The sequence below is a fragment of the Schistocerca serialis genome, chromosome 4 (assembly GCF_023864345.2).
Source record: "Schistocerca serialis cubense isolate TAMUIC-IGC-003099 chromosome 4, iqSchSeri2.2, whole genome shotgun sequence".
NCBI classification, from domain to species: Eukaryota; Metazoa; Arthropoda; class Insecta; order Orthoptera; family Acrididae; genus Schistocerca; species Schistocerca serialis.
The window spans coordinates 520057561-520079020 of record NC_064641.1 but is presented as its reverse complement, the minus strand read 5'-3'; the positions used below and the strand labels follow the sequence as shown (position 1 = coordinate 520079020).

At 43.6% G+C, this 21460-nt stretch overlaps 1 protein-coding gene across 1 annotated transcript in view; it reads left to right on the top strand.

Moving 5' to 3' along the window:
• The window catches only part of LOC126475244 (octopamine receptor beta-2R), a 785384-nt gene that overhangs the window by 26750 nt on the left and 737174 nt on the right, over positions 1-21460 (top strand). The window lies entirely within an intron of this gene.

Genomic DNA, 21460 nt, shown 5'->3' with positions numbered 1-21460 from the left:
TGAGTCATCACCACATTTGTTAACACAAGCAGATTTAAATGATTTAGTACATGATCTACGACTAAGTAAACAAATGGCGCAACTGCTTGGTTCAAGATTACAAGAGTATAATCTACTGCACCAAAGTACTAAAATCAGTGTGTACAGGCACAGAGAACATGCTTTTATTTCTTATTTTTCAACTGATGAAGCACTGACATTTTGCAATGACGTTGCTGGCCTGATGAAAGTGCTGAACTTCACTTATATTTCACAGGAGTGGAGATTTTTCATAGATGCATCGAAAACAAGTCTGAAGGGTATTTTGCTCCATAACGGAAATAAAATACCCTCTGTTCCAGTAGCTTATGCTAGTTTGACAAAAGAAAATTACGAATTCGTACAAAGGATGCTAAATTCATTAAAATACAATGAACACAAATGGAAAATATGTGCAGATTTCAAGGTAATTGCTATGGTACTGGGAATGCTACACAAAGTATGCCTGTTTCCTTTGCGAGTGGAATAGTCAAGACCGAAATTCTCACTACGTGAAAAAGAAATGGCCTAGGCGAAGATGGAAAGTTGGCGAAAAGAATGTACAACGTGAAAGTCTGGTAGCTCCTGAATATATACTACTTCCACCGCTTCACATCAAACTTGGCCTGATGAAACAATTCGTGAAGGCCATGGATCCAACAGGCTGTCGGTTTGCATATCTAGCTACCAAATTCCCCCGTCTTTCAGCTGCAAAAATAAAGGAAGGTGCATTTGTGGGCTCACAGGGAGCTGCAGAAAGATGCAAATTTTGAAGCATGTTTAACTGATAAAGAAAAAACCGCATGGGACTGTTTCAAGATGGTGTCGGAAAACTTTCTCAGAAGAAGAAGAGCTACTAACTACAAAGCAATGGTGAAGGATATGATCAAAGCATATCAGGATTTGGGGTGCAATATGTCTTTGAAGGTACATATGATGGACTCTTATCTGGACTACTTCACAGAGAGCTGTAGTGACGTATCGGATGAACATGGGGAAAGATTCCATAAAGACATTTCTACCATAGAAAGGCGCTATGAAGGGAAGTGGGTACCTTCTATGTTAGCAGATTATTGCTGGAATATCATTCGAGAGAAGAAAGATTCACAATACAAGAGAAAAAAGTGATGTGCATTACAAGGCAGTGGCTCATTGTTTGACAATTTCCTGTAATTTCTCATGTCAAATAAATGCTTCAAAGTGTATACACAAAGGTTACTGTGTTATATGTTAGATCCCACCCTCCATTAATGCGATGAACTTATAACATCATAAAGATGTGCATTTGTTTGTCGAATTTCACCTCACGTTTGCTGCACTATATCATAAACTGAAAAGAGAAATAAAATTGCGATTACTCATAAACTATCCCTGACAGAAAAAAACCAAAAACAGTTTTCAATTCAGCACTCAAAATACAACTAGGATCACAATATTTTTTATCAGAAATAGAAGAAAAGGTTTTTTTTGTAGAACAGTGTTATTTGTAACAAAAAGTAAATCTAATGATTGTCTCTAACTAGAAGTCTGTAAACATATGTGTGTACGAACTAGCTTATTTTTAATTGGTCTTAACTTGTAAATACTTTGATGTGTCCTATATCTTTGTAAAAAGAGATCTACGGATGAATAAAGCTGCTACTACTACTAATTCTTGCACCAGTGTTGCGTGCGTATGTGTGAAACGCCATATACCTGTGCTTAGGTGTCGGACTATTACTTCTACGAAATATCTACCATGAAGGAAATTAATGTGCAAGGACTGAACAAATCTATGTGGAAGTAAGTCATTTTTTGGTGCAGAAGATACACAGTAATGATAGCCTATTCGTATCATTGTGCATACTGTAGCATAAAATAGCGCACTAGATGATAAAATTTAGGCAATTTGCAAGTAAAGAGAGAAATCGTGTATGTGATAACTCCAGCAGATGTTAACAAAAATTTCACAGCAAACAGTATACCCGACTGAAGATATCACTGCAGGGAAAGAGAGAAAAGCATGTATGTGATAACTCCAGCAGATATTAACAAAAATTTCGCAGCAAACAGTATACGGTCTGAAGATGTCACTGCAGTAGCGAAACATCATCTGAAGAAGAAGTTTTTGCCTAAGGCCGGTGTAATACCACAGACTATTTTAAAACATGTGAGAAAAGGTTAACAAGCTGACGTTTAGTTAAGCTCGGTTTACTTCATATTCCGTGGACCATATTCATTACAGCTCTCTGTGATGTGCAACATCACCAGATAGGTTTATCTTTGAAAATATGGTCGTGTCCTGTGTATATCCGAAACACTTCATGGAGTGATTTGTGCGCAAATCCACACGTGTCTTACATAAGAGCTCATGCATCTGACTGGACGATCCAATATGGTTTCAGCCTTATTTAGCTTTCGGTCAGCCACTGGGAAACTCGCAAAAGTACAAAAGTTACTACTAAAACTATAAATATACATACAACATATCGTCTAACGCGATGATACTTCTGACATGTTAATATATGCTATTTCGTTTCGATCCACAGGTAAATCTTACACACAGTTTCTTTCCGTCATTCGAGGGCTTTTCAGTGAATAAAAACTGTAACGGGAACTCATCGCTAGCACATGTTACGTACCAGTCTGGACTAAAAATTCAACAGTTTTGAAATGGTGTTCTTGTTTATATGAAACAATTTGCATTACATTATAACTAATCGATCAAATTTGGTGTTACTCTTAATTTAACTATTTAAAATAATCAAAATCCCATATCCAAGGGTGAAAAAGGTGATTCTTTGTGCCAGACAGTTAACTGTATTGTTTTGCAACTTATTTTTAATTATATTTGGTTTTCAATGATTGGAATCAACACTCCCGCTCATTATTCAGATTGTAATAATAAATGTTATATTCCGTTTAGGTCTACAGTGGACCACGTAGTTCTAATTCCTCTTAGTCCAGCACTCGTTCATCCTGGCGCTGTGTGGTTATCTCTCCGTGTCCATGTACGTGTGGCTCTAGAACTAGTGACTGGAGAGAATTCAATGGGTTGATCATCATTCTGTGCGGATCTTTGTCGTGAATGTAGCTGCGGTGAATTTCTCGTTAGTCAAGGTCTTTCCTAATTCTTCCAGTTGGAGTGACCGGTTTTCCCTCTAGAAACAATAATAAATATCTTAGATTTGAGTATCCAATTATAAATATTTAATAGAAATTCTGGTGCTGTTTATCGATATTACTGGTCAAGTGCTGTCTTTGTATACGCCGTGTTTTGACCGCTTAGGGTGTTTCACATTTATTAATTTTCGAAGAATGACAGTAGCTACATCTTTTACTGTGTCTGACTAATACTGTTTTCCTCCTACTTTTTCTTTCTTTTTTTTTTCAAGTGTACTGTTGCCTGCTATTTAATTTTATTATTACTGGTTTGATTCTTCCGGCGAAAATGAAATAATTTGCCCCCCCCCCCCCCACCCATGTTTCCGCCATATAGATCTCTCATATCACACATCGTTTTTAGATTCTCTCTCCGGAAAATTCCACACACATCAGCTTCTCGGTTTACCTCATGACAGCAGAAGTGTGCTTCGTACATGGTGCATCCTCCAGTAGCACTGATTCAGTTGTCTTCTCAAATCTGACAGCTTCACACACTGCGCCTCCTCCCCAACTGTCTGTTTCCGAACACACGCACTGTCCGTCAAAATTCCACACGTTAGTCTCTCCTGTCACGTTACAAAATTAACCTAGAGCTCTAAACGAGTTAAACGCGAACTGTGTCAGATAGCACACAGAAAGGTAACTGGACTACAATCGACACGAACAGTTACAAGTTATACGTCACTCTTGTGCCGAACTCAGTAATAGTAGTGGCAGCATTTCGTGATTTTTGGCGAAATATTATAAATCTTTGTTTGTGCTGATTACATTGAATAACCATACCGACGTAATGATCTCAAATTATTTTTGGACAGACTTTGTTTTTAGATGAAACTGTTCATCGATAATCTCGATAATACACACGTAATACACTCATACCTCATTAAGTAACCCAGTAAGGAAAGTAATTGAACCCTCTGTTTGAACGTTCTGCTTCACAGGCTGACTACAGTTGCTAAGGATAATATTGCGTGTGATAATACAGCGTCAAATAGCATTTTTCTCGCAAACTTTAAAATGCTTTAATAATTTTTAGCAACACGAAGATTTACAGAAAGGTAATTGCCTGAATCTTATGCAATGTTACTACTGTCTCACGTGGTATGAAAGAAAGGACCACCAGCTTGTACGCTGTGTGTCATTACTACCATGTCCTAATTTTGGGTTTTGTTTTTCGGGCTCAATGTCGATTTTTGGAGTCAGATCGATGTGCAACATGGGTTGTGGCACTTCAATTCAGCTTTGTTTTTCCATGCTACTTAGGGTGTCTTAAATTTACTCTGCTTAAAGGAACTTGAATGTTGCGTTCTACACTGCTTTATCTTAAATTTGAGCTATCGCTTTTATCTGTGGCGAAACTGTAATAAATATAGCATTTTGTAAATTTATGGTTAGTTATTCACTTTTAGTGCTATGTATTTTCTAGACTAATAATGCTAATGGAGTCCAGCGACGCATTACTTGTTTCATCTCAGAGATCTCTAAATTGTTATTTCTTGTTCTAAAAGGTCATGTATTTGGATTTATTAATACGGTTTCAAACCGCAGTCTGTTTGCAAGCTGTGCTCAACTACGCGGAAGAGAGTTCCACCGCGTGTTTTTGGTGAAACCGACGGCCTTCTGTCCTTCGACAGGCGTGCCTGCTAACCATGCGCTCAGACACGAGACGGTTTCCGTCGTCTGCAATCCACGCAGACAACCAGACTCTAGTTTCTGCGTCCTGGCACTGTCACACACGCGCCAACTTGTAACAACCTGGCGGAAATTATCGTATATGTGATTTCGCAAATGAATGAGATGTAGGAGTTATCTCTCATGTTATCTACTGGCCTTCGTAGCACATATATCAGCCATTATTGGAGATAGCTCTTTAAGTATGCAAATAGCCTGTTCACTTACCAACTAGCGAAGTACAAAACACAATTTAAGCAAACCTGGCGCTTAGCTCATGCAGCCTGATAACGTATGATTTGGCCGAAAAAGAAGAAAAAAAGAACTAAACGTTGAACCAGTTCAAGTTGTAATAGAAAAGTATAGAGTTCAGTGGAAGAATCATTTGAAAAGAATGTCAGAGCGGTGATTAACAAATAAGTGACAAATGTTAACCATATGGAAAAGGCAATCTTGCGACTCCCATGAAAGCCGGCCACGGTGGCGGTGCGGTTCTAGGCGCTGCAGTCAGGAACCGCGGGGCTGCTACGGTCGCAGATTCGATTCCTGCCTCGGGCATGGGTGTGTGTGATGTCCTTAGGTTAGTTAGGTTTAAGTAGTTCTAAGTTCTAGGGGACTGATGACCTAAGATGTTAAGTCCCATAGTTCTCAGAGCCATTTGAACCATTTTTTTGAACTCCCATGAAAAGATGACATGAACAAGTCCCACGAATATGGGACAGATGCCACGCCTAATCCGTGGAGGTAAAGATGACAATGATGATCAGCACGGCCCCTTACTCCAGTAATATTACTGTCTGTTCAGTAAGGTACCTTCACTATTATTCTTGGTGTTAAAATGCGTATTCACATGTATGTGAATTCCTTCCCACTTCTGTACTACATACTGACTTCTCCCTCCCAACGAAGTACAGAGTTCACATTACGACCTACAAGGTCAAGTGCGAAGAATGGAGTAGACGGGTATTCTCAGCCTGAGAAAGTGCGGCGAGGCGTGAGCGGACAGGAGGATGTGGAGGGAGACCTTGGCCGCGCCAGGTGCTGCGCGCCTGCGCGTGATGCGGCTGACTTAATCGCGCCCGCGCAAACAATGCCTTCCGCACGCCGGTATTTCCCCTTCCTCGGCTGAATCCCGCACAAATGACGTCACCTGAGACGCTGCACTTTCGCGTCGTCTCAGCCTTCTTTGATCACCTCGCCGGCAATTCCTCGTCCCCGGCACAATGCGGAGGCGTGAAGTAGGGCCACACCGAAAGCTCAGCAATCTCCAGGCCTCATCGCTCCCCGCCTGCGACTTAGAAGACCCCTCCCTCGCAGCTCGCTTTTCGCTGTTCACACAGCCCCTGGCCTCTCCCACTAGCGACCACCTCCGACGCACGAGATCCCAAATGAGAATTCGCTGTCCGATACGCTTTTCATTTCCGTCACGGGGAAAGTTTATGGCGGCGTTCTTTTGATACCTCTTGGCAGATATGAGGAATTGCATAATCTCGGTCTTCAAGAGGAGTACCTTGGGTGCACGGTAAAACTTCCCTCATCTCACGCACCTGGCCTCGTCCCAATCCAGAAGGAGGATTGTTGACAACGTTTGTCAGCGAAGTTTTGGCTAAAGTTGACCTTCAAATCACTCTGGTCTTAACGCCGACCTTTGACTTTAGATGCATTCGTACAAGTGAAGGGGTCACTGTTGAATTACTGCTATCACACAAGACTACATTTGGGACAAATCTTCAGATACTTATATGACTCATGGAGCAGTGTTACCACATAAGAGTTTTATTTTAATATGTTCAACTACAACAAAAATTAACTTCATTTGTCGCAGATACAGGTAGAGTCATCAAATTATTTAAAGATAAATATTTCTGGAACCATTATACAAATTTATGCAAAGTTTTCCACGAAGACAGTCCTCGTACTACTGGGTATTTTACTGCTTCTTTTCATCCTTGTTTGTTTGTATCATTATTATATTGTCGCGATTCAATAAACAAAAGGAGGCTGTTCCCACATCGACACAGTATGGAAATTTTTCAGATTTGGCATTGATAATGTTACAGGATCGTGGAAGCCTCTCCTGTCACCATCAATGTATCCCCGGGACGGAATTTATGTACACCAGCTATCTGCGTCTATTGCTATCCCATGTGAAAATTTGCGATCGTTTAGTAAAGGAATGCGAATCGTGTAACAGCCCGGTATTCACCTAGTCGAATGTGGTAAAGCGCCTGAAAACCATATCCAGGCTGGCTGGCACCCCGGCCCTCATCGTTAATACGTCAGGTGGATCGATCCGGTGTTGAAGCAACTTTCCCAATGTCGCAAGCGGGTTGCAAATTGATCTGCAGTAATATTAAATCTGTGAAAACGTCGGGTCTGATTATTCGTTATTGAACACGCTAATCTCCAAAACTGCTACATGGATTTTCATGGGTTTTTCACTGGTAACTTCAGCCTAGCTAGGGTCCTCGTATAGACTGTATTACATCAAAATCGGATCACGGAAAAAAGACGTTCATACGTATTATAGAAAGTGTATGTATATATGTTCCACATCTCCTCCGAAATGTGCTTCAGTTCGGAACCGCGTTGCTGCTACGGTCGTAGGTTCGAATCCTGCTTCGGGTATGGATCTGTCCTTAGGTTAGTTAGGCTTAAGCAGATCTAAGTCTAAGATGACCTCAGATGTTAAGTCCCATAGTGCTTAGAGCAATTTGAACCATCCTCCGAAATCACTGGACCGGTCTCAATCAAACTTCGTACACATATCACTTACGTCTGAAAATAATTAATGCGAACCGGGGGCGGGGGGGGGGGGGGGGGGGGGGGGGGGGGGACGAACCATTGAGTGAGGGGTGGACGCGAAAAAAAAGAAGGTAGGCCACAAAAAAGTTTATCGCTTACTACATTATCGCTGTTTATTTTCACATCAGGCATGACGTTTTAATTTTTTGCTTCTTCAGTACTAATTCTATTTGCGACACTTTTGCAGACAGTGTTTACTTACACCATTGAATGTACCTGCAAATTTTATCTACGTACGAGTCATTGTTCAGGATATATAACGTTACGAACTCCGAGTTGAGCGAAAAACTGCCGCATTAAGTATGACGATTAAATTTATTATTATTAATCGGCTGAATCTATTTCTGTGAAATTTGGTAAAGAGATAGCTTGAACCCTGAGAAAAAACATAGACTGCTTCAGAAAGTGTTTAGTGCAAGAGACTTACTGATTTCAAGAAATTTACGCTTATTGGGAAAAATATTTACGCTTACGTAAAGTTATTTAGGATTTGACTTTTGAACTTGATCATATCTGTGTAAATGGTTTTCTTGGATGACATGTGACATGTGATACGAATAAAAGTAACGAATGCAACGCTTATACAGTCTTTAACGTATTTTATTCCACACTTCCAAACTATTTGTTACATAAAATACATGTTGCATAATGTACAGCTACTACCTGCGTTATCCAGTTCTTGAGAACGAGAGGACTTAGTGACTTGCAGCAATTTTACACGTAATTTCAAACCTTTACGAAAAATGTTTTCGCTGATATGCCCCACAATGTGATGAAAGGAAGGAAGTTTATCACTAACTACATCTTCACTGTTCATACAGTAAAACTGCCGCATCTGCATGACGTTACATTTATTGCTTCTTTGCCATTTACTCTGTTCGTAATACATTTTGCAGAGGGCATCCACATACGCTGCTGAATGTACCTACAGAATTACATCATAGCTTGACCCACTGTTCAGGAGATATATGGGAAAAAATACTATGGAAATGGAAGAGGAAGTAGATAAAGATGAGACAGGAGATATGATACTGCGTGAAGACAAAGTACTGAAGGGCTTAAGTCGAAACAAGGCCCAGGGAGTAGGCACCATTCCGTTATTGCTACTGATAGTCTTGAGAGAGCGAGCCATGACAAGGCTCTTCCATCGCTTGAGCAAGATGTATGAGACAGGTGAAATACTCGCAGATTTCAAGAAGAATATAATAATCCAACTTCCAAAGAAAGCAAGTGGTGATAGGTGTGAAAATTACCAAACTATCAGCTTACTAACTCATGGGTGCAAAATTGTAACAGGAATCCTTTACAGAAGAACCGAAGAACTCGTAGAAGCGACCTCGGGGAAGATCAGTTTGGATTCTGGAGAAATGAAGGAACACGCGAGGCAATGCTGATCCTACGACTCCTCATAGAAAATAGGTTAAGGAAATTAGGGAATTTGGTGTAAGTTCCTAACTGCTGAGGTCTTCGGTCCCTAGGCTTACACACTACTGAATCTAACTTAAACTAAATTACGCTAAGGGACTCGAACGTCCGACGGGAGGAGCCGCGCGAACCGTGACAAGGCGCCCTAGACAGTGCGGCTACCCCCAACGGCTCGGTTAAGGAAACGAAAACCTACGTTTATAGCATTTGTAGACTTAGAGAAAGCTTTTGACAGTGGTGACAGGAATACTCTCAAATTCTAAAGGTGGCCGGGTAAAATACAGGGAGCGAAGGCTATTTACAATTTGTACATAAACCTGATGGCAGTTATAAGAGTCGAGGGCACAAGAGGAAAGCAGTTATTCAGAAGGGAGTGAGATAGGGTTGTAGTCTATCCCCGATGTTATTCAATTTGTATATTGAGCAAGCAGTAATGGAAACAAAAGAAATGTTGGGACTAGCAATTAAAGTCCATGAGGAAGAAATAAAACTTTGAGATTTACTGATGATATTGTAATTTTGTAGAGACAGCAAAGGACCTGGAAGAGCAGTTGAACGGAATGGACAGTATATTGAAAGATATGAGATGAACATTAACAAAAGCAAAACAAGGATAATGGGATGCAGGTGAATTAAATCAGTCATTGGACTAAAGACCACAACAATAAGAATGACAACAACATGGGAAGGAGAGGATGAAGAGAGAGAGAGAGAGAGAGAGAGAGAGATAGAGGGAGAGAGATAGTGGGAGGAGGAGATGGTCAAGTAGAGTGTTCAAAGAGTAGATGGACAAGAAAGGAAAATGAAGAAGATGGTCAGTGAGAGGGGGAGGAGGGGAGAGTGGCAGAGGAGATGGACAGAAAATGGGAGAAGCACGTTGAGCTAGTCTCTCAGGATGGGGCAGGATAAGGTTACGATTGTGGATGGGGCCGTAATCAGATACTCTCGGTTGCACAACAAATATGTAAACTTTGTTTAAAGAAATTAAAATTTTAAATCAATCCCTTAAAAAACACATATGACTATATGACGGCTGAAGGCCTTATCACAGAAAAAAAAATTTCCACAATTTTAGGGCCAAAGGCCACCAACAATAACCTGAAACAACAAACGGCTGAAGGCCTGAATTAGAAGTAAGAAGAACAATTCCAAGTAGCTCATATTAAGATAAATACTCGTTTTAAAACAAACTGTAACATGGCTGAAGGCCTTAATATAAAAGAAGTGAAATTATCACTCGGCTGAAGGCCACAAACAATTTCAAATAACAAACGGCTGAAGTCCTGGATTAGAAGTCAGGAAAACAATTCCAAATAGAACATATCTCAACAAATACCTTGCTTTTAACACAAGTTTGCTTAAAAAAACTTACTGTAACACGGCTGAAGGCCTTATCGCCAAAGAAGTGAAATTATTGGTCAGCTGAAGGCCACAGCAACAATAATTAGAAAATTACAAATATCCTTAAAACAAACATCACAATCTAAGGAATCAGGACAAGGGGATCTCAGCAAAAGGGTCGGCCTTGGAAGGTAACTCAAACATAAGGTAAGGCGAGACAGACAGCCAAGAGTTGTACTCACGTAACAGGATGGCAGCTCAAACTAGGGCCAGCTTAAGCGCCGATCGACTGTGTAACCAATCCGCCTAACCTCCGATCACCGGTACAACGATGGAATATTTTTAGGCAAGAGCGAGGAGACAGACAGCACTACGTCTCCAGAAAAAACCCAAGGCTGGAGGAAACACTAGAACCAAGGGTGACCTCCCAAAAAATATGCACAGTGCAATACAAGAGGCTGTCGAACTACACGCTGTGTCGGACAGCATCAGCACGATGAGGAGAAGTACACTGCCAGAAAAGTATGCTAACCATCAGGGTAGGTAGCTGGGGCGTTAGCGGCCACAAAGTAGAAAATACCACTCGCTGCACTTCACTAATAAGAATAATGCTAAATTGAACGATGAGTAACAAATAGAGAATGACGGCTGCAATATTTCACCGCCTCGAAACACTTCACTCGTTGCCGCCAGGCTCAGCGGCCCTGGGAGCAACAACCCGCCGACCAAAGGCGAGATCTCAGAACAGTCGACGTTGCATTGGCAGTTAACTCTTCACTCAACTTAAACGTCCAGGGTTCAGTGAACGAAGGAGCCGTCGCTCTCGCAGCTTCCCCTCCTCGATCCGGCAGTGGCAGCACGCCGCCAGCAGTCCCAGCTTGCCTCGCGCTGCACGGACCTGCTCGCTGCTGCGCCCCAACCGAACTGATGTCCGTTCGCAACTCTCAGCAAATCCAGTACGCAGATAGCATTAAAATAACTGCTCATTCAAAACCACAAGATACACACGGATCCGGGAAAACAATTCCAACAAAAACTCATAATAATATAACCAGTCACTGTGAAACAACACAGACGAATTATAAGTCGGCACAAACAAAGAGAAGCCAGAAGCGGTCGGAAGACCAAATGCACGTCGTCCGCTGCGATGACCGACCGAACGACCAACCAACGGTCATCCGCCACTCAAATCAGGCATGGGAAAGATCCCAGTACAAATCGTCGACTTACGACGTATTGCCATCAGGTCACTTCGACGAGCGGACAGACACACACACACACACACACACACACACACACACAGAAGTGAAAGTAACACTACTCCAACATCACGGTCCATTCAACTAAAACTCGCTGAATCAGGTCCTTGACGTGGTCGTGCACTCTCGCGACCACATTATTCCGTCTGACAGTGCATGTGTATCTCCAGCGATCGGGCGAGTACTGGCTGTCCGAATCTCACTGCCGCTCCGTCCCAACTCCCTTCCTCGACACACGACGACTCGGAAATACAAGAGGCCTCTCCAAAGATGGTACCACAGTACTCGCTATCGATAAGCGCTGCTGCTACTACTAGTAACGGACAGACAAGGCGAGCAAACGTAGTGACGCCAGTGAACACACTAAGAAAACGAGTCGCCACTGTCGCTATTTCAAGATGCCAAGCTATGAACATCAACGCGAGCCGCACACGGCTCAGAGATGATGGACTAAGAGGAACTGAAATAAATACATAGGTGGGCAACGTTGGGTACTCACCTAGTAAATTAACAGCTAACCGTAAAAAACTTACAGCAGGCTTGAATGCACAGTCCTCTACGATGTTTCATATCCTGGTCAACAAAACCAACTCCACAAACGTCACTTAAAGGTACCACTTAAATCAGAAACACTCTTTCAGTGACAAGTGAATTTGCGATTGAACCTCAAACATTGAGGCCGGAAAAGTGATATGAACTTGACAGTCCCCAAGTTGCTACATCAGAGTATTATCTAGATGTACTCGTGGTCGAGTATCACATCGGCCACAGAGTTACAGAGATAGATACATTGCTGGGTAGAGATCGATAGCACATAAACAAAAAAAAAAAAAAAAAAACAAAAAAAAAATTGAATAGTAGACTAAACTGAATGAGAATAGTATCTTCTCTTAACAACAATAAATGACATCCTTTCTCCTTTTACACTGGATCACATTTCACATGGTATATTGATTTCGACCTTAGCTCCATTAACTGATGGAAGTGAAGAAGTTGATTCTGACGTTTAGACCGTTCTAAGACGGTTTTAGAAGTAACGCTGATTTACTTTTAATATTACGCCATACTCTTGTGAATCATGTTTAGATGTCTCCATCTCTCAATATCTATGTTCCTCTGAATGTCACAAACAAACGGAGAGAGGTGAGTTCCAGAAGATGTTTGAATGTACAAACCATACCGATTTATATAGAGGAGACTGTCGTCCTTGGAGAGGTCAGAACAATCGAGCATAAAACTGCTTCTAAATCCTGAAAAATATTAATGCCAGCGATACAGGAATTTCAGTATGTAGACACCGGTGAACCTTCTTGAAAACACAAATGATGTATTTACTATATATGTGTGCATTTAACCGGGGACCTAGAAATGACGGAGAGGCTTAGACCTGCTGCAGCCCTTAGTGGTCCACGACCCCACAACAGGCCACAGCTGTCCACCCAGCCCACCGCCGCCCACATTGAACACACGGTTACTGTGCGGTTCGGCCCCTAGTGGAACCCCCGCCCCCCCCCCCCCCCCTCTCCCCAGGAACGTCTCATGCCAGACGAGTGTAACCACAAATGTTTGTGTAGTAGAATAATTATGATGTACACGCACGTGGGACAGTGTTTGCGCAGCAATCGCCAACACAGTGTAACTGAGGCGGAATAAGGGGAACCAGCACGCATTCGCCGAGGTAGATAGAAAACCGCCTGAAAAACCATCCACCGGCTGGCCGGCACACTGGTCCTCGACACTAATCCGCTGGGCAGATTCGTGCTGGGGACCGGCACGGGCTGGTCCCAGCGGAGGTTCGAGTCCTCCCTCGGGCATGGGTGTGTGTGTGTTTGTCCTTAGGATAATTTAGGTTAAGTAGTGTGTAAGCTTAGGGACTGATGACCTTAGCAGTTAAGTCTGATAAGATTTCACACACAGTTGAACAGTTGGGCCGGCACATCTTCCCGCTAGGGAAGCAACGCGTTAGACGGCGCGGCTAGCCGGGCGGGCTTTATTTACTATAGTTTGGTCTCCTTCGTTGCTGCAGTTACATACGCTAAACTAGTGCGAGAAGGGGAGTAAGTTCTTTTGCTTAATTTGCATAGACTCACGCATTTTTTAATTTCCTCTGTTGGGGGATTGTTGTTACTAACATTTTTTTTATTTCCTCTGTTGTGTGATTGTAATTGATTTCTGTCCAGCTGTCACTTACCTCAGTGTCTGTTGTTTCGCAATAAGTGCAATGATGGAATGAGGGAACCAGATGTAGAACTTCTGTAGTGAAAAGGTTTAGGAATGCCTAATTTAAAACATCGGCCTTGTCTTTACCATTAGTGTTTCGATGCCAGTATTTTCATTAAGCGACTGAATAAAAAAATGGTTCAAATGGCTCTGAGCACTATGGGACTTAACAGCTGAGGTCATCAGTCCCCTATAACTCAGAACTACTTAAACCTAACTAACTGAATGACATCACACCCTTCCATTCCCGAGGCAGGATTCGAACCAGCAACCGTAGCGGTCACGCGGTTTCAAACTGAAGTGCCTAGAACCGTTCAGCGGCACCGGCCGGCGCGACTGAATACATGTTTCCGATCCATTTATTAACTTTTCGTGGCACCAAAGCTTCTTACGATTTGTCGTCAACTCGGTCGGTAAAACTATATTAGCGAAATAATTGAAAGTTTCTCGCGTTAACCTCCTTGCACTTATTTTTGGCTTTGTTCACTGTTTGTTTGATTTCCATAATAATTTGTAATACGGATACTGATCATCGGAGGGTCTTTCATCACTAACAACTTACATAACACGTTGGCGTCCAAAACTACTTCTAAATAAATATTACATTAATAATGGAACAAAAATTCGGTTCATTTGTATGTATATATATTGGCCACGACAACTTGGTAGATGATTGTTGCAGTGTGTGTGTTTATGGGTTCCATTTTTTCATATGACTTATCAAGCCAATGGCAGCACGGTATCTCTCGCCGCAGTTGTCACAAGTGTATCTGGGTGCTGAGGCAGGAGCAGTGGTAGCATTGCGAAGCTTTTTCTGCCTTAATCTGTCTAACAAGCCTTCACCATGCTTCGACATTCCAGATGATATATCATCACGCCACTCTGGTCTCATGCTAGCACGTGCCTCCCATCTGTTTGTGTCGATTCCAAGCTCCCCATTTCTCGTTTACAGGAGTCCTTGAACCTCAATACAGGACGTCCTACAGGTCTTTTGGCTGTAGAGATCTCTCCATGCATCACCTCACGTGGTAATCTGTCGGCATCCATACGGTGGATGTGTCCCAGCCAGCGAAGTCGTCTCTGCGTCAAGATAGCTGAAATACTGTTGCAGTTAGTTTTAGATAGCACTGCTTCGTTGGTCACTCGGTCCTTCCACGCTACTCCGAGGAAGGGTCTCAGGCACCGCATGTGGAAAGCATTAAGGCGACGTTCTTGTTTGGCGTAGGTAGTCCATGTTTCCGATGCATACAAAAGGATGCTGAGGACGCAAGTTTGATATACAAGAATTTTGGTGGTCAAAGAGAGTTTGTTGTTTTTCCAAACACGTGTAGAGAGTTTGCCAAAAGTTGTCGCAGCTCTTCCAATGCGAGCATCAATTTCCTTGTCAACAGACATGTTTGATTCTATAGTAGATCCAAGATAGCAGAAGTTATCTACGACTTGCAGAGTAGTGCCATCTATTGTGATATTCGGCTTTGTGTTAGTACCCTGAACCATAATTACGGTCTTACTGCTGTTTATACACATCGAGAATAGGTGGCATGCGTGACTAAATCTTGATACTAGCTCTTGCAGCTCTTCTGCGGAGTTCGCAACAATTGCAGCATCATCAGCGTACAGGAGTTCACGAGTGACTATCTCGTAGCGCTTTGTCTTATTCTTCGGGAGACTGACATTGAAAAGACTTCCATCTTTCCTAGTATGCAGATGTACTCCAACATTGCAATTCTCGAAAGCCACTTGGAGCAGACCCGAGAGGAAAATTCCAAAAAGTGTAGGTGCCAACACACAGCCTTGTCCTACGCCACAGTTCATACTGAATGGTTTAGATGTACTGCCATCGAAGATTACAGAGCCACGCATATTGTAATGAAAAGATCTTATTAAAGACAGCAAAGTTGGGGATATCCAATTTTTTACGGTATGCTGTAGAGTCCCTCCCTACTGACGGTGTCAAAGTCTTTGTTGAGGTCAACAAAAGCCACATATAATGGCACTCTGTGTTCGCGGCACTTATCTTGTAGTTGGTGCAAGGTGAATATCATGCCACTTGTGGATCTGCCGGTTCGAAATCCACATTGTGACTCAGGGTAGATCCGAGCAGCCAAGGTTTCCAGTCTCTTCAGGATTATTCTTGCATACGCCTTTCCAGCAATGGTCAAGAGAGATATTCCTCTATAGTTGTTACAATTACCTCTGTCGCCTTTTCCCTCATAGATTGTTACTATATTTGCATCTCACATGTCTTGAGGTACTGTGCCTTCTTCCCAGCACTGCAGTAGGATTTGATACAATATTGGCAAAACGCAGTCAAGTTTGATGATTTCTGCTGGTAAGTTATCACGGCCTGTACTCTTGCCTAGCATTAGACTTTTAAGTGCGAGTTTTAATTCGTCAACAGTTGGAGGATCATCAAGCTCAGACATAACTGGGTAAGTTGGTACAGTACAAAGAGCTTCTGAAGAAATGTTGACCTCTTCTGAGTATAGTTTAGCATAGTGCTGCATCCATCTATCTAGCTGCTGGTTTTTATTGTTGATTGGTTCTCCATTTACATCTTTTATTGCAGCGAACTTTCTGCTTGTTGGTCCAATGGCCTTTTTGATGCCTTGATACATGCCACTATAATTACGAGGTGCCGGGGTTAGCAGTGTATTTAACACTAAATTCTTCTAGAATCTACATATGTAAATGATGCTCTAAGCCCCCCCTATTCTAACTCCGACTTCTGCTGCTGCACATGGATTAAAAAGATTCGCGAACTGACTGTAATCAACCCTGCAAGTGGAGTAGAAAAGAGTTTGGCACCCGCAATAATTTAATTTGATAAATAAGTTAAATAAAGGAAGGTTTCATTAACGTAGTGAGAAATGATAGGTTTGCACTACTGATTAACAGAATGACAGTTCTGTCCAAAATAACAATATGATTTATTAAGATTAAACACAAAATAATAAACAAAAGCACATGAAACATTTACAATACATCAAATTGGCTCAAATTGGATACTCAAACAAATGCTGTGAAGGTGGAGTTGTCCCTAAACTATATTGTGACGTTTATGACGAAGTGGTATGTGGAGCCAATTCCTTGCCACTCAAATCTTAAGAGAGACTCACCGCTAACCCAACATTAATTGCTGCTACATTAGTGAGAACTCAGACAATGAACACCCAAGATAGAACAAAGTTAGAAAAGACAAACAGGCGCGCTCTGCTGAGCTCTGATTATCGCCTAGCAAAAAATGCCTGCTTTGCCGGTGCTGCGGACGTACATTACCAAGCTGTCTTCTTAGCTGCAAGGGCACGATCTGGCGCACTGGAAGCGAAGGCTGGTTGCTTCGACGTCCCGTCGTGGTGATAATAATGTCGCGAGTATAGCCCGAAACAAATTATCCTGGCCTGGTTGTTCCAGACTAAAGACTTCGTAGCAATACAAATGCGTCTCTGAGGGAGACGAAGAAGGCTCGCCACACAATCACTGACGATACAGTGATTGATTTTAACAAGCGAAGTCACCCAGTAACTCCGATACAGTCAACATTAGCCAAAGCTGCTCAAGACAGACAACATAGGCCTCTTGTACACAGAACGCTCAATTGGCAACTGTACTCGGAAAGTTACGTTGAAGTCGAAACTTCAGCAACTTCGTCAAACAGTTACAATTAAATAAAAGTATATTAGACAGCCAACGGAAGGCAGGCTGACCCGCGCAGCGAGAGCTCAGTCTTGTAACCTACTTCGACCGAAAGGCGAGAGCCGACTCCCCTGAGCACCCGTACAGGCCGAACACAGAACATTCCCGCCCCCACGACAGTGGCCGTGGTTAAACGTTCCAATCAGCAACTCGAAAATCGGCGGAAAATTCCACTCCATTGCCAGAGCACTACCATTCCACCAATGGAGATTCTTGGCGCCAATTTCTGCGCTGATTTTGCTACGTCACGGAGCTATGCCCTGAGCAAGCCAATCACAGTTACTATTTTGCAGAAAGCGCGGGAATTTTCCCGCCACAACTGCCTGGGTACACAAGTCATTCCCACGCCTCGCTGGTAGCCCGCCAGAAAGTGTTTTCGCTAAGTTTCTGCGAAGTAACGGAACCTCTAGCCCAGCCGCTACTTCAGGCCCCTCTGGGCGTGTCTTTTGACAATGTCGGCGTCTGGAAAGCATTCACTCGACTCCCTGACACCCGTCGGCTTACTCTTTCAAAATCAGCAGTGCCCGCCTGTCACCGGACCACCCGGGTGACGAGAGACGCTGCGTGGGAAGTCCGCGTGTGAAGGAATAGCAACTTTCCACCGCATGCAATTAGATAGGAGAATTGTAAGATAGAAATATAAGAGGGGGCTCATGGCACCTCTCATAATCTCCTTTGTCTCGGCAGATCTGAATTGTTTTACAAAGGTTGGTCCAATATCTAATTGCGCAATGGCGAGAAACTCGTTGTAGATCTGCTTTGCAGGCCTTGTATTCAGCTATTGCTCGTTGGTCTTTGGGATTATTCATAACCTGTATATGAGCATTACGTTTCATGTCTATATATGGACGCAACTCACTTTCACATTCAGTAAACCAGTCACTTTGAGTCCTACCCTGCATCCCAAATGTTTCGATAGCTGTCTGCATAATATTTTCTTTAGCTAGATGCCACATATTTTCGGCGCTCTCTGCAGTTATAAATTTCTCAGGATTCAGTTTCATCTCAATTTCTTCACTGAACTTTTTGTACAGCGCATCATCTTGAATGGCTTTGGTGTTGATCTTCACTCTTCGACAAACGCTCTCAGCTGAGTGAATCTTCTTTGGTGTGAACCATGAATTGGTCATAGCTAAATAGTGTTCAGTATCACAGTCAGCACTGTGATATGGGCGAGAATTAAGGACATGACGTAGGTCGCTTCTTCTGGTTATGATGAAGTCCAGCTGATGCCAATGGCCTGAACGTGGGTGTTTCCATGTTACTTTGTGCACGTCTCTGTTCTGGAAGTAAGTGTTAGTGATACAGAGAGAAAGAGAGGTGCAAAGTTCCAGCAGTCGCTGACCGTTCTCATTCATATTTCCAATGCCGTATGGGCCAATGCAGTCGGTCCAGTTGTTCCGTTTATTCCCAACCCTGGCATTAAAGTCTCCCAGTAACATGAGCTTATCTGATCCACGAACATTCTCCAGGTATTTCCGCAGGTCTTCATATAACATGTCTTTGACTTCAGGTGGCGCTTTCATAGTGGGAGCATATGCGGAGATTAATGTGATGGAGCCTGATGTTGTCTTTAATCTCAAAGTTGTTAATCGTTCAGACATAGATTTTGGTTGTTCGCAGCAGCTGAGAAGACTGTTTCGCACTGCAAAGCCAACTCCGTGTTCACGTCTTTCTCCAATTTCTCTCCCTTTCCAGAAGAAAGGTGTAATTATCTTCACGCAGGCTGCCTTCCCCAGAGAGACGAGTTTCCTGTAATGCAGCCACATCAACGCAAAGACGCAGGAGTTCTCTGTCAATTATGGCTGTTTTTCTGACTATAGGGGCAGCATCTGTAGGAGTGTCATATCCGGGTAACATAGTTTTGACATTCCAGGTGGCAAGCCGGGTTATTGAATAGTTGGTATTGCTCATATGAGTTACTTTATTGTTGTTTTTTCCAGGTGCCTCAGTAACCCACCTTGTATCAAGCACTGCGAGATGCTTGCTGCTACATACACCCATAGAAGCGCAAGGTGGGGGACGGACTGGTACCTTACTGGCTGGGGGCTGCCCAGCTTGAGGCGGGCGGTAACCAGTCAGTCAGCCGCAATGGGCTATCCCACCGACGAGAGTCACCCCTGGCGCCCGCACTCACGTTCCTCGGCGCAAGGCTTAAAACCGGTAACTGCGACTCCCCGTGTTGTTATCTGCACCTTTGCAGGCACAGGCGGAGTGTCCTCTCCACAGGCACTGCATCGCCTGTGTCGTATTTAAAAGCCACGAATTTTCCCAGCGTTCATAGCTTTCTCGACCCAAACAACTGTTTCCACAGGAGTGATGGGTCACTAGGTGTGGAGTTGAGTGGGTTGCAGGAGTTGCCGACTTGTTCAGGTTGAACCCTACTGTCGCCTACAGTACTTCGGATCCGTTGCCCCATCCGCCAAGCATGTGCACCGTACCAGAGATCTCCTCCTCCGCCGCAGCTGCCGTTGGGGACTTCACCCACAACCTTGGGCAAGGGTCCTCCATCAAATCTCGCAGAACTGGGGTGAGAGAGATAGGAAACTGAAAGATACCCTCAGGCCTCGAAACCTAATACTATTCGGGTCAAAAAACAAGAGTTGGCCAACGGAGACCGACAGGAAAGGAACCAGGAGGAGTCTAACACAAGTAAGTGGAAGCAATGTCAAACTCAGCTCGGGGCCCCACGGATGCCAGCCGCGAACTTCTAGATGAAGCCCCTGGGGACTTTGTATGTAATATGTGTTTTTATTGCACGACCGATTTCGGAAGCTTCATGCTCCATCATCAGGGGCCACCAAACAATGTGAATGTGTGGCGGACGAGCCAGTCATTCACGACGGGCGAAATCCAAACAACAGATGGAGCATAGGTACAAACCGTCTGTCGAGGCAGGCGCATCTCGCGTTATTTGCCGCGGCGTTGATTTCTCGCAACGAACTGCCCGACCGCTAAAATTTCGTGTTTTTTTTTAAATTACTTGGTGCACCTAATGATCGAGCTTTCAGCTTCCGAAACCGGCCACAGTAAAAAGATTGATTACTTACAGCTGAAGAGGATTTTTATACCATTAATTGATTAATATGATCCTCAGCTGCCTCATTAATATTACTTTATCAAGAGATAGCGACTGTTTTCCGACCACTTGAATTTCTCTAAAGAGAATCAAAATCGAAAGCAGTGATTGAATGTGGCGCTGATCCTAGCGTTGCCACATACCAGGGGAGGCAACTGTGAGGCGTGGGACAGAGAGAGTACAGTAGCTACGTCAAAAAGTATTCTCGATCCTCCCTGCGCAGAAGGCTCCACGCAGCCGTTTTTTTATCTGCAGACCAGAATAGGATAACGCCCCTTACGTGCTCTGCAACACAGTGATAAAGAATAGCGCAGCGCACAAAAAAAGTAAGTCTGCGGACTACTGGTGGTTCAGTTGTAGCGTGTGCGACACGTGCTGTGTCTGGGGTCCGCCCCGCTCACCGGTGCAGGCGGCGTCAGTCGTGCTGAAAAGCGGCCGCGGTGGAAAATAGACGCGCAGGGGCGGCGTCGCGGGAGGCCGGCGAGATAAGGCGTGGCGCGCCCAGCCGGCCGGCCGAGTTGCGAGGAGTTAGTGTCGTCGGGAGCAAACAGCGCGGCATGCCGCGGTCGCGCGCCCAGTGCTATCTGTCCCGTAAACATGATGTACGGTCCCGCGGCACGGCCACGAAGCCGCACAAATGCCCACACGAGCGCGAAGGTTTCTCGCTGTTGTCGCTACATCAAGTCCCTCGTGTGCAGACGTACAGTCACATTTGATGCAAGGGGTTCCGAAAGTAGCCATTATCAACTAGATGCCTGCTAATTTCTTTGTCATGGACCTGTTGGAAACCGATAACCGCGTC